This window comes from Suncus etruscus, chromosome 5, assembly GCF_024139225.1.
Source record: "Suncus etruscus isolate mSunEtr1 chromosome 5, mSunEtr1.pri.cur, whole genome shotgun sequence".
Lineage (NCBI taxonomy): Eukaryota > Metazoa > Chordata > Mammalia > Eulipotyphla > Soricidae > Suncus > Suncus etruscus.
This window is the reverse complement of record NC_064852.1, coordinates 109,139,062-109,150,304: the sequence shown is the minus strand read 5'-3', so window position 1 is coordinate 109,150,304 and position 11,243 is coordinate 109,139,062. Positions and strand designations below refer to the sequence as shown.

The 11,243-nt window shown below is 47.9% G+C and overlaps 1 non-coding gene across 1 annotated transcript; it reads right to left on the bottom strand.

Moving 5' to 3' along the window:
• Window positions 1-7,464: 7,464 nt before the first annotated feature.
• Window positions 7,465-7,538, bottom strand: TRNAN-GUU (transfer RNA asparagine (anticodon GUU)). Its single transcript has one exon. It is a non-coding gene; the product is annotated as a tRNA-Asn (tRNA).
• Between the last annotated feature and the right edge of the window lie 3,705 nt (window positions 7,539-11,243).

The window sequence follows — 11,243 nt, the reverse complement described above, 5'->3', positions numbered from 1 at the left end:
CCCCAAATGGGGTAAGGACAGGACAACTAAAGTCTTATGGTCCTCAAAGAGCAGGGAAGTCACCTGGAGATTGGTGGGGCCAAGAGCTGGGAGGTATCACTGCAGAGCCAATTCTTCCCACTATTGCAAGGAACAGGGATAGATACAGTGTAGACTGTCCCACCACCCACTCTTGATAGGGCCACATTCAAGGACCTACTGGCAGATGGGCACAACTTATCCTTCAGTGCCCAGCAAGGTCACACCAAGCCTGCGCCACCTCGGGTGCCAGGATCCCCTATCCAGTAGCTCCCAAATAAGCACAGCTGTGAGCACATTAAGTGTCTGCCATTTGAGTCCTTGTCTTAGTCTTGTCCCATCTACCCTCTTAGCTGTCCAATGGCAGTGACTTCTGAGAAGTCCCTCAGCTCCCATAAGCTCTAGGTTTCTGCCATTGAAGAGAAAGGATGTCAGTGATGAGTGGGCTTCACAAAGTGGGGAGGGAGTCAATGCTCTAAATAGCCAGGGCCCTCAGGGTGGCTGAAGGGAGTTAAGCATGGAAGGGTAATATGAAAGTGGGGGACATGAAACAGGGTAATGGAGGGATTGAGGAGCTGAGTGGACCCTGAATCACCACTGGAATTTTGAACCAAATTGTCTGGTAATGTTTTCTGGTGCTGACACATTCATCAGTTATTAAGAAATCTGGGAGAGGTCTGGGCTCAGGGGTTCATGACTTAGGCCTCCAGCATGTCAGGGTTGTACCTTTCTGGGTGCTTCAGAAATATCCACATGGCCCATGCTGGCTCACCTGTCCAAAGCACTCTTTTGGATCCTTGCATCCTCACTCTGCTGCTGCATTGTGTGAATCTCAATTATTTTTTCCCAAAACCCCTTCATCATACTCAAATCATAGGCCACTCTTTCAAGATATGTCAAAGGAGGACTTTTATTCATTTTCTGGAAAAGAGAAAACATGCAAGAACTCAGTCATTTGCACTTTATGGGATAGCAAAATTAATGGCACCTGAGGAGCAATGTTGTGAACTCAGCCCACATGAGCATCATCTATCCTGAGGTGTCTGAGAAGATGGAGGCGACCTAGCTTTTTGGATCACAGAGCTTAAGCTAAATTGGGCCTTTGATAATTTTAACTTGATCCTCCGTTCATACTTGCTTTGTGGGTGACCTTAAGAACAGTGGCCAGATAGGTGCAGTTGACAGGATCTATAGCTTACTTCAAACCTGTGTCATTTGTCTTCTTCAGTCAGTTGCTCAGTCAGTTTGTCACTCAGTCACCCACTCATGCAGCCAGTCATTCAGTTACTCAGTTGGTCAGTCAGTTAGTGAATCAGTTAGTAAGTAACTCACTCACTCACTCACTCACTCACTCACTCACTCACTCACTCACTCACTCACTCACTATGTCAGTCAGTCACTCAGTTTATCAGTCAGTCAGTCACTCATCCATTTATTATTCCACTCATTCTATGATTTACTTATTCATTTTCTAGTTCACATATTCTAGATTAGAGGTGTGGATTTGAGATCAAGATCAGTCCCAAGGTCAAACTGAGACACACTGAGTGATGCTCATGCCATGTCTCTGGGTCATGGGAGGAAGTTAGAGGAAATCAGACAGATGTGGAAGACTGTGTCAGTCCCACAGAAAGCATCCCAGCTGGGAATGTGTTATTTTATTTTTTGTTAATACAATGAAATCACAGTATTCTAGCACTCTCAAAACAGAGAGCCTGATAAAAAAAAAGTTAGATTGACTCAATTTATGTAACCCAGAAAGGATTCCAGTCATCTCAGGACACACTTGGAAGGCCCTGAGAGGTTGTTAGAGTAAAGAACTCCCTCTTTGCCTGCTGTCACCTGAATCCCAGACTGCCCTGCTCTCTGATAGAGGAGGTTAGTGTATATGGGAGCTCAGATTAGGGGTGTCCTTGTGCCATAGTTTAGACAAACCACAGAACACCAATCTATAGGGTGTGTCTGGAGGCAGCTGTATCACTCATCATTCATGCCTTTGTGTCTGTTAGGAACAAGAACCCCCTGGCTGAGTCTCTTCCTCATGTCCCCATGATTTCATTTAGCTAAAAGATTCCATTGGTTCTATCTGGATATGTCCATTCCTAGAGGCCTGGAACAGGCATTTCTGCTGGCTTCTGTCCTGTGGGGAGAGTCTACTCCTAAATACCAAACAGGGGACCAGGATGTTTAAAACTGCCAGCAACTCTCCTCCAGATACAAATTAAGCTGATAAAAGTTTGTTCAAACTGAGGGGGAAATGCAAGGCTTCAGAGATAAGTGGGGTAAAAACTCTTATTCCCAGGGTGGTCAGCCTCATATATTGAGCCTTGATACCTAATTAAAGAGGAAATACCTGAAAAGGGGATGGGTCCCTGAGCAAACATCCCCCAGTAGCTGGCTTGTTAGTGAGCTTGTCTGGGCCTGAGGCCACTTCCAGAGAAGCCACACGAGCATTACCTACTCACCCTCCACACAAGGACATAGACAAAGACAGTTGACTCCCAGTTTCCATGGCCAAGAGACCACCAACCAGCATGCTACCAGGTTTTGTCTTCTCAGCTGTGTCACAAAACTTAGCTCCAAGGCCCAGCCATGGGAAACAGGTCCCCTCCAAGGCCTCAACCAGGGGACACAGCTCACCTCCAGGATACACCCAGGGGGCACAGCTCACCTCTAGGGCCTCAGCCACAGGCCACAGCTCACCTCCAGGACCCAGCTACAGGACACAGCTTATCCCCAGAGCTCCAGGCACAGCAGAGTACCCAAGGCTCTGTTATTCAGTGTCTTCTATGTGTCTGTGGCCTACACCTTGGCGAGCTTGCCACTCACCGTCTTGTGGCTGGGAATCCGGCTCTGGCACCCCTTCAGTCGCCTGGAAAGATGAGCCGTGTTCTGTCTGGCTACAGCCCCTGGAGACTAACTTGTTCCCAAAGCACAGTCATTGGTGGAGCACAGCTCCCTCCTGGTACAGGAATCTACAGGGTAGCTCAGAAAAAGGCTCCACAAATTGGTCTCAAGGGCACCACACAGAGCCTCAGCTTGATGAACTGAAAAGGGTCTGTAACAGTGGTGACACTGAGGAGTTTTACTCAGTGCCAACCCTGTCTGCCCAGGCTTGTGTCTTAGATGATGACTTTGGCCAAATTAGATAGTAAGAGACAATAAAGATATCCCAGGACAGTCTGGTTCTTTTGAGGATCTCAGATCCAGTTTTTAATTTTATTTTTAATTTTGTTTTTTGGATTGATTTAGGTTTTTAGGCCACACCTCGTGGTTATCAGTGATGATTTCTGCTCTATATTCAAGGATCACTCCTTGGTGGGCTTGAGGGACCCTATAGGGTACCAGGGATTGAAGCCAGTTTGGTCATGTTCTAAGCAAGTGCCTTCTCTGCTGTGTTATTGCTCCAGATCCTGACCCATTTTGAGTTGTGGGGGACTTGGAAGAGGAGAGGCCAGTGATCTAGAGGTAGATGTGTTTGTGCATGTGTGGTTAAAACAAGGTGCACAGTGTCAGGGAGTATAGGTAGTACAGTTCTGTCCTGAGGAATCCCTATGTCTTCCCTTGGCTTCCAAGTTCTGCTTCTCCAGAACTCATTGACTAAAGGCAACCAGACCTTAGCTATGTGCTCTCGAAGGGGCTTAGGTATGGGGTAACATCCACAGACTTGGGATCCTTCTTTATTCCTTGGGCCATGCTGACAATTTTCAGAATTGGAGAGGGAAACTGATTCCAGGCAGCCCTGCAGCTACTGGCATCCAGAGTGTTGGGCAGCTCTAATGCTTGCCTGGATGAAGTACTCTTGCCTGAGTGTGCAAAGCCTGGGGCAGAAGAGTTTTGGGCATGGACAAACACACAGACCCACCCAGGAGCACCAGAGCACACGTGTTCCTGCCATGTGCATGGCATTGGGTGCCATGGCTGTGTGTCTAGGGGTCAGTGACAAAAGCCACCATAGAACAGGTGATCATGGGAATGGCCTTGCAGCTTGTCCATTCAGTCAGGGGACCCCAGGTTATGGTCTGCTCAGTTGTGATCTTGTGAGTTCTTATTATAAGAGTTCTGTTTGTGGGGCCGGGCGGTGGTGCTAAAGGTAAGGTGCCTGCCTTGCCTTCGCTAGCCTTGGACGGACCGCGGTTCGATCCCCCGGTGTCCCATATGGTCCCCCGAGCCAGGAGCAACTTCTGAGCACATAGCCAGGAGTAACCCCTGAGCGTTACCGGGTGTGGCCCAAAAACAAAACAAAACAAAAAAAAAGAGTTCTGTTTGTAGCCTGCAGGAGTGAGAACAGCCAGTGATCATTCCAGGGGTTTCTACAAAGCTCCAATATGGTCACAATGAAGACAGGCAGACTAGACTATTAACCATTCAGAGGTTGCATAGGATGTGTGTAAATGACGATGGTGAAGTCATATTCCAAGATATAGAAGTCATTGATGAGGTCAAAGTTGCTGGTGAGGTCAGAGTCATTGGATATAGAAGTCATTGGTGAGGTTGGCTCCCAGGTGAGTAGGGCATTCACAAAGAAGAATTTACCAGCCACTTTGGGAGAGTAACTTGGTTTATTTTAGGTTTTATTTTATATTATTTTAATTTTAACTTTATTTTATATTAGGGGAGAGTAAGGTGTGGACTTGTGTTAACCAATCAGGTAGAATGTAGAGGGTGATTAAAACAGAACGTGTTGCTTCTGTGTTTAGGGAAGACAGAGTAAGGGGGTTAGAGAAAGCAAGGAGTATGTTAAGGTGATTACCTATAGTTGTGTAGAAGGGAACTTCCTACCAAAACCCTTCATGATCTGTGACCATACAGCATCATCTCACCCTTATTCTGTCCCTCCATGCTGGAACTAGACCATTCCATGCATCCTTGGGTCAGAGCTAGGGTAGAGGCACTGGGACTACACCACCAGGCTGTGACACGAAGTCACTGGCACAGCCCTGAGATCTCGCTGATCTTGTCAATTAACCTGTGTTCACTTGTTTCCTCTCTTATGCTTCCAGGCTGTTGGGCTCACTGATGGCATCTGATGTCTACTCCCATTCTATGTGGTGTCTGCAAGTCCTTTCCTACCTGGACATCAGGTGCTCATGGTAGTGACTCTATCCTTTCCTTGAGGGAAGTCAGGAACAGAACCCAAAATTGAATCAGATCCTTCTCAGATTCTGCTGCTGACCCCTGAGAATGAACCCTGTCTCCTTCAGAAGAGCAAGGACAATGGACAGGCAGCATTGTCCAGCATGCAGTGAAGTTGTGGCATGGGGATTGGCAGTGCTGGGATCATTGGTGCTGGACAGTGTGTGATGTGGGGAGTGACAGTTCTCCTAGATATTTCTCAGCAGCTGAGCAGGGACTGTGGATTCTTCATGTTCATTCCTGCCTACACTTGGGGCAATCAGGATGGCTTTAACCTGGGTCTGCCCTGTACAGCTATCCATATCTGTCATTTCTCCTGTGGACAGGAGACTTCTCCGAGTTTGCCTCCCTGGTGTTGTGGTCAGGAGGATGATTCCAAACCCGTAGATCAGGGCCCAGAACATAAGTGTAGTGCCACCCTGAGGATGGAACCATAGAAAGTCCACAAAGCCTTTAGTTTTCCCTCCAGCTCCATGGGATAAGTGCTCAAAAGATGTGCTCTGTAGGGGCCGGCTAGGTGGCGCTAGAGGTAAGGTGTCTGCCTTGCAAGCACTAGCCAAGGAAGGACCACAGTTCGATCCCACAGCGTCCCATATGGTCCCCCCAAGCCAGGGGCAATTTCTGAGCGCTTAGCCAGGAGTAACCCCTGAGCATCAAATGGGTGTGCCCCCCCCCCAAAAAAAGAGATGTGCTCTGCATCCCTTTGTATTGGGAGGTCAGGCACCTGAATGAACATAGTTTATAAACTGTGTGACATCATCACAGGTTTTGAATATCCCAATGACAACTTGTTCAGACCCAAGCTATGTCTCTCCTGTACACACCAGGGGGATGAGGAACAGCAGAGGGCAACAGTCACCATGCGACACCTGCTGTGTCCCCTCAGTTCCTGGATTCAGGAAACACCTCCCCCAGGAGGACCAGAGCCTGGCTCGAGGTGTGGGTATTGCCACACAGCCAAACACAGATTCTTTACTCCCCGTTAGCTGCCTCTCTTGAATGCTCTGCTAGGCATCTTGAGGATATGCAGTCAGATGACCACTGCCCAGGTTGGTGGTCTGTATAGGACTTTTCTAGATGCTTGATCTTAGCAGTTGGCAATTCTCTTATTGGAGAACCAGCACTGAATACAATGTGCCAGGGATCCCAGATGAGGACCTTATATCTTTATCATTGATAGCCCCGCTTCACATGTGTGGGGCAATTGTCCTGGCTGTGGTATGTGTCTTAGTTCTCCTTGCACGGAGACTTTAAGTGTTTGCTGAGCTGCTCACAGAAGACCCATGTAGAGCACTGTGGTGACCTCATTGCTCAGACTACTTGGGCAACAAGATAACTCTAAAGCTCTGATGCCATTCCTTGGCCTGGCTTCATGGACAGGAACAGGTGATGGATCACTGTGAAGGTTCTTTTTCTACTGGAAAACACGGCTGTCAGCCACAAGGAAGGACACAGGACAGGCCACTGCTGCTTCTTGCCATCCAACAGACCCCTGTTGGTTCCAGTGTTGTGAACCTGGTAGTCAGAGGCCACGTGTATCACATAAAGACTACACCTGCCTGCTGTGCAGCTCAAACACCTTCCCTGCACTCAGCATTGGCCAGAGCCACAGATCTGCAGACAGTTCTTTGACTTGACTGTGTTTAGATGCCAAGAATTGGTATCGCCGTGAGACACAAGTTTCTTAGCACTTACAAAATTTAAGAACACTGCACAGGGCTGGAGGATAGTACCGTGGGTAGGGCTTTTTCCTTGCAAGCGGCCAGGAGGCCCAGTTTAGTCCCCGACATACCATATGGTCCCCAAAACTCACCAGGTACGATCCCGAACTGAGCCAGGAGTAAGTCCTGAGCATTGCAGGATGTATACCCCCGCCTGAAAAACCTTATTAGATAATCCCCAGCAAAAAAATAGAGATGAATTAGGGGCCTGTAATACCTAAAGCATGAAACTATGAAAGCACAAAGGCCATTGAGGATCAGGCAAAGAGAAATGAGAGAGCTCTTGAAGGTAGATGTGACAAGTTGAGGATGTAGCTATTGAGGCCAGAGCAACTCGTCAATGGAACAAAGAGGGTCAGAAGCAGAAAAAGGGATTGTGGGGAAACCACTTAAAACTGTGTCATCACGGGTGGCCTGGTAGTTACGTAAAGGTTACACATTGTGTGTAGATAAAAGTTACACGTTATGTATAAATGTGTGGTAAAGGGATCACACAGTTATAGTGAACGGAGTCAAATGAAGCTCTGGGACAGCCCAGTAGAAAGGGTGGAAGAAAACCTCTTGCACAGTAAAAAAAAAACTTCAATTGCGTCCCCGGGTGGGCTTGAACCACCAACCTTTCGGTTAACAGCCGAATGCGCTAACCGATTGCGCCACAGAGACCTCGCCCTGGGCCGCTGCTCCCGCAGAGAGGCCTCCTCCCAGGGCGCAGGCGGAGCCTCGAGCTGCGGTTCTGCAGGCACAGCCCGCCAGTGGTGGGCGGAGCTAGCGGCGAGAGCGGGCGAGAGCGGCGACCGGGGAGCTGCGGGAGCTGCGGGGCCGGGCAGAGGTTCTCCGTCCCGGGCAGGTGGGCGCGGAGCCTCCCAGAGACTGTGCTGGGGCCGGTGGCCGCTGGAAAGCGGGCCAAGGGCGCGGCAGAGCTGCGAGTCGCCTTTGGCCGCAGCTCAGAATCGGAGTCCCGACGCTCGGTCTCCCCATTACCACCGGGTCCTGAGCTGTTTTGCTACCTGGACCGCGCTCGACGGGGCCGGGCAGGCGGGCGCACGAAATGTCCCTGTTCAAGTGCCGAGCCTTCCTCCCGAGCCAGGGGATGGCAGGACGGTGGCACTGCACGGACGGCCCTTGTACCCGTCCTGTAGCGGACACAGGAAAAGCGTCCTATAGGGCAGGGGTGTCCTCCTCGCGAGTTAGTCTGGGACACTGGGCAGTCAACCGTCGGGCGCCCAAGAACGACCACCTCCTCTGCAAACCACTTTCTAAGACGCTACCAGCACTTTCCGACAACCCACAGCTGCGGCGTCTCTTCCCATGCTGATGGTGGCCAGGTCACTGGTGCACCGGGCTTGAATGTTCACATATGGCATCAAACCTCTCACCTATCCTGCGGTCAGCGCCCCTTTCCCCAGCAATCAGTCAGTGCCCGCCTCCCTCGCCTAATTGGCATCACTGTGAAGGCCAGTATCTGGAGACAGCCCCTGCCTAGGACTCTGGCGTCTTCCTGAAGTCTCGTCCCGATTCCCCGTCTGGGGGGCATCCTAATGTAGTAGCCTTGTGCCTCTGATCCTTTTATCTCTTCTTCATGTCGGTGACTGTCGGTGGGAGTCAGTCTAATGCATGAAGTGATCCTGAACAACTGAATTATTTCTAGATGTGAGCCGTGTGAAGAGTCCCCAGTGAACAAACATGTGTGCCACCCCTTCCTTTGAACACATACTAAGTACTGGAATCCCTGGACACCGGCTAGCTGTGATTTTAACTTTATTAGAAAAGGCCATGTAGTATTCCAGAGTGCTTTCATGGCACATTCCTGACAGCTTTCTGGGTCCTGTGTCTTGTTAGTTGTAGCAGAGAATAATGTGATGCACCATTCAGTGGGTAAAATCTGTGGCTTTATATATACTTGCCTTTAAAAAATTTATTCAGAAATCTCTCTTTGTGAGGTGAACCTAATGAGGTATGTAGCCTCTCTTATTTTATGTCACACCCTATGGTTCTCCTGTCTTACTCCTGGTTAGAAATTACTCCTGGTGGGGCTAGGGGTGGCATGTGGACCATGTCTAATGACAGGGATCAAACCGGGCTGGAGTATGCAAGACAGAGCAAGGCAAATGCAATACCCACTGTACTATCACTTTGGCCCTGGGCCATTCTTTCATTAGCTTGACTGTGTACTGATTTCTAAAATTTACTTGTTCTTTATTTATCACATACATAGTTCATTTTCTGGTATACATTATACAGTTCTACTGAGTCAAAGTGGAGCCACAATGGCACAGTTCTTCTTTTTTTTTTAATGGCACAGTTCTTCACCAGCCATAGAAGAACATGGTTCCACACATCCACTTAGTAGAGAGGAAAGATGCCAGAACCTTACAGGAATTTTCTTTTTCTGCCACATCATGTCTCTTCCACCTGCCCAACAGGAGCTATTCTTTCTCTTTAGCACTCTGCGGGAGGGGAGAAAGATCAAAGGGTAAAAAGGTTTCTCTCAAGGGTCCCTGCTGTCTGGATGTGTCTGGAGTTTAGGTGTGCAGGAAATAAATCTCTGCTGGAGGGGCTCAGGATCATCTGCAGGTCCCAGTCTGACTGGGTCCTCCTGGCCAAGTGCCTCTCTCCAAGTGGGGGATCTCTACCTGGACACCTCCGGGGCACTAGAACTCTTCAGCCCTGAGACCCTATGTAGGGCACAGTTGCTATCGCTGAAAGGTGCATGTCCAGGGTGACAGTGTGAGTGGGTTTGGGGCCAGAAGGCAAAGAGAGACTTCTATTTCCTGGTGGTCTAGTGGCTAGGATTTAGTACTCTCACTCCCAAGGCCTGGGTTCAATTCTTAGTCAGGGAAGTTCTTTTGGCAGAACTCACAGGGTTATATATCCATATACACACATACAATATATACATATGTAATATAACACATATACATGTTACACACATCACATATATGTATGTATATGTGTATACATATATACACATGTATATATTATAAAGCAGGGCTTTATAGAGGTGAAATCCAAATTGTCAACAACAGAAAAGGAGTTATGGTCTGCAAAGCAAATTATAGAAGTAAAAGAAGTGAGACAACAGTTAAACTATCTCCTGGAAACAGAGGAATCATTGTGGTGGGGTTGGGGGATTCTGGGACCTGCTATTGAACTGTACTTGATGTTTGGAACATAAGTGGGGGTTTCCCCTTCTCTGATAAGACTGACAAGGAGAATGAAAGTGGAATCCCTTATATATCAGCTCATTTCCCACTGGTTTCATTGAACATGGAATCAAATTGGTGACTTCTTTATGCTCTCCTCTGTCAATAGGTTATATTACTTCTTCAGCACTGAAATTTTCTGAGTTCATACAACTTAAGACAAAATTTGCAAAATCAGTTGACATGTCAAGGGACTTTTGATCAGTCCTTAGGTTAAAGAGATACCAGTGGACGTAGGGAAATAGCTTCCAAAGTCTGAGGTACAACCCCTCACAAACAAGTGAACATTTTGTACTCTTCTGCATGTGTGTTCAAGAGGGGATCCTGTTGCATAAAGCAGAGGGCTGGAGCCATAATACAGCAGCAAAGGCACTCGTCTTACAAACAGCCAACCTGGGTTCAGGTCCTGTCACCCCATATGATTCCCTGATCCCTCTCAGGAGTTATCTCTGAGTGCAGAGCCAGAAGTAAACCCTGAGCACCACTGGGCATGGCTCCCACAAACCAAAGAAAGTTAAAAATAATAAGAAGCAGAATAAAATAAAGTATAATTAGGGCTGGAGTGATAGTACAGTGATAAGGCATTTGCCTTGCATGTGGCCAATCCAGATGGACCTGCGTTTGATACCCAGCATCCCATATGATCCCCTGAACTGCCAGGAGTGAATTCTGAGTACAGAGCCAGGAATAATCCCAGAACAAATCTGGGTGTGGCCCTCCCAAAACAGAGTATATAATTAGTAAGCAATTAAATAAAAAAAAAGGTAATCATCAAATGGTCAGCAAACTTTGAGGAGAGGAAAGGGAGTGCTGTTCTGTCACAAGATCTTCCATGATTCTGTTCCCTTTTTTACTGAGATTTTGTCCTGCTTGATTTTGAAATGTCAGTTTAACATGGATCTTGCCAGCAGACAACATGTACCCACCTAAAAATGTATTGAAGGTGTTATTGTCTTGCAAATGTTTGAACTGTGCTCAATAGTGAAACAGACATGCAACAGGTTTGACAGGGTTAGATTTAGTTTGCTGTCTGGAGTCAGAAATAGGACATGCCACTTTTCACATTCTGGGTCCCTTTTCACCTCCAAATCCTTCCATAGGGCTGGTGTAGGAGGAGAAGTCAAAATCTCTAGAGGTTAACAAAGCCTCTCTCAGCAACTTGCTT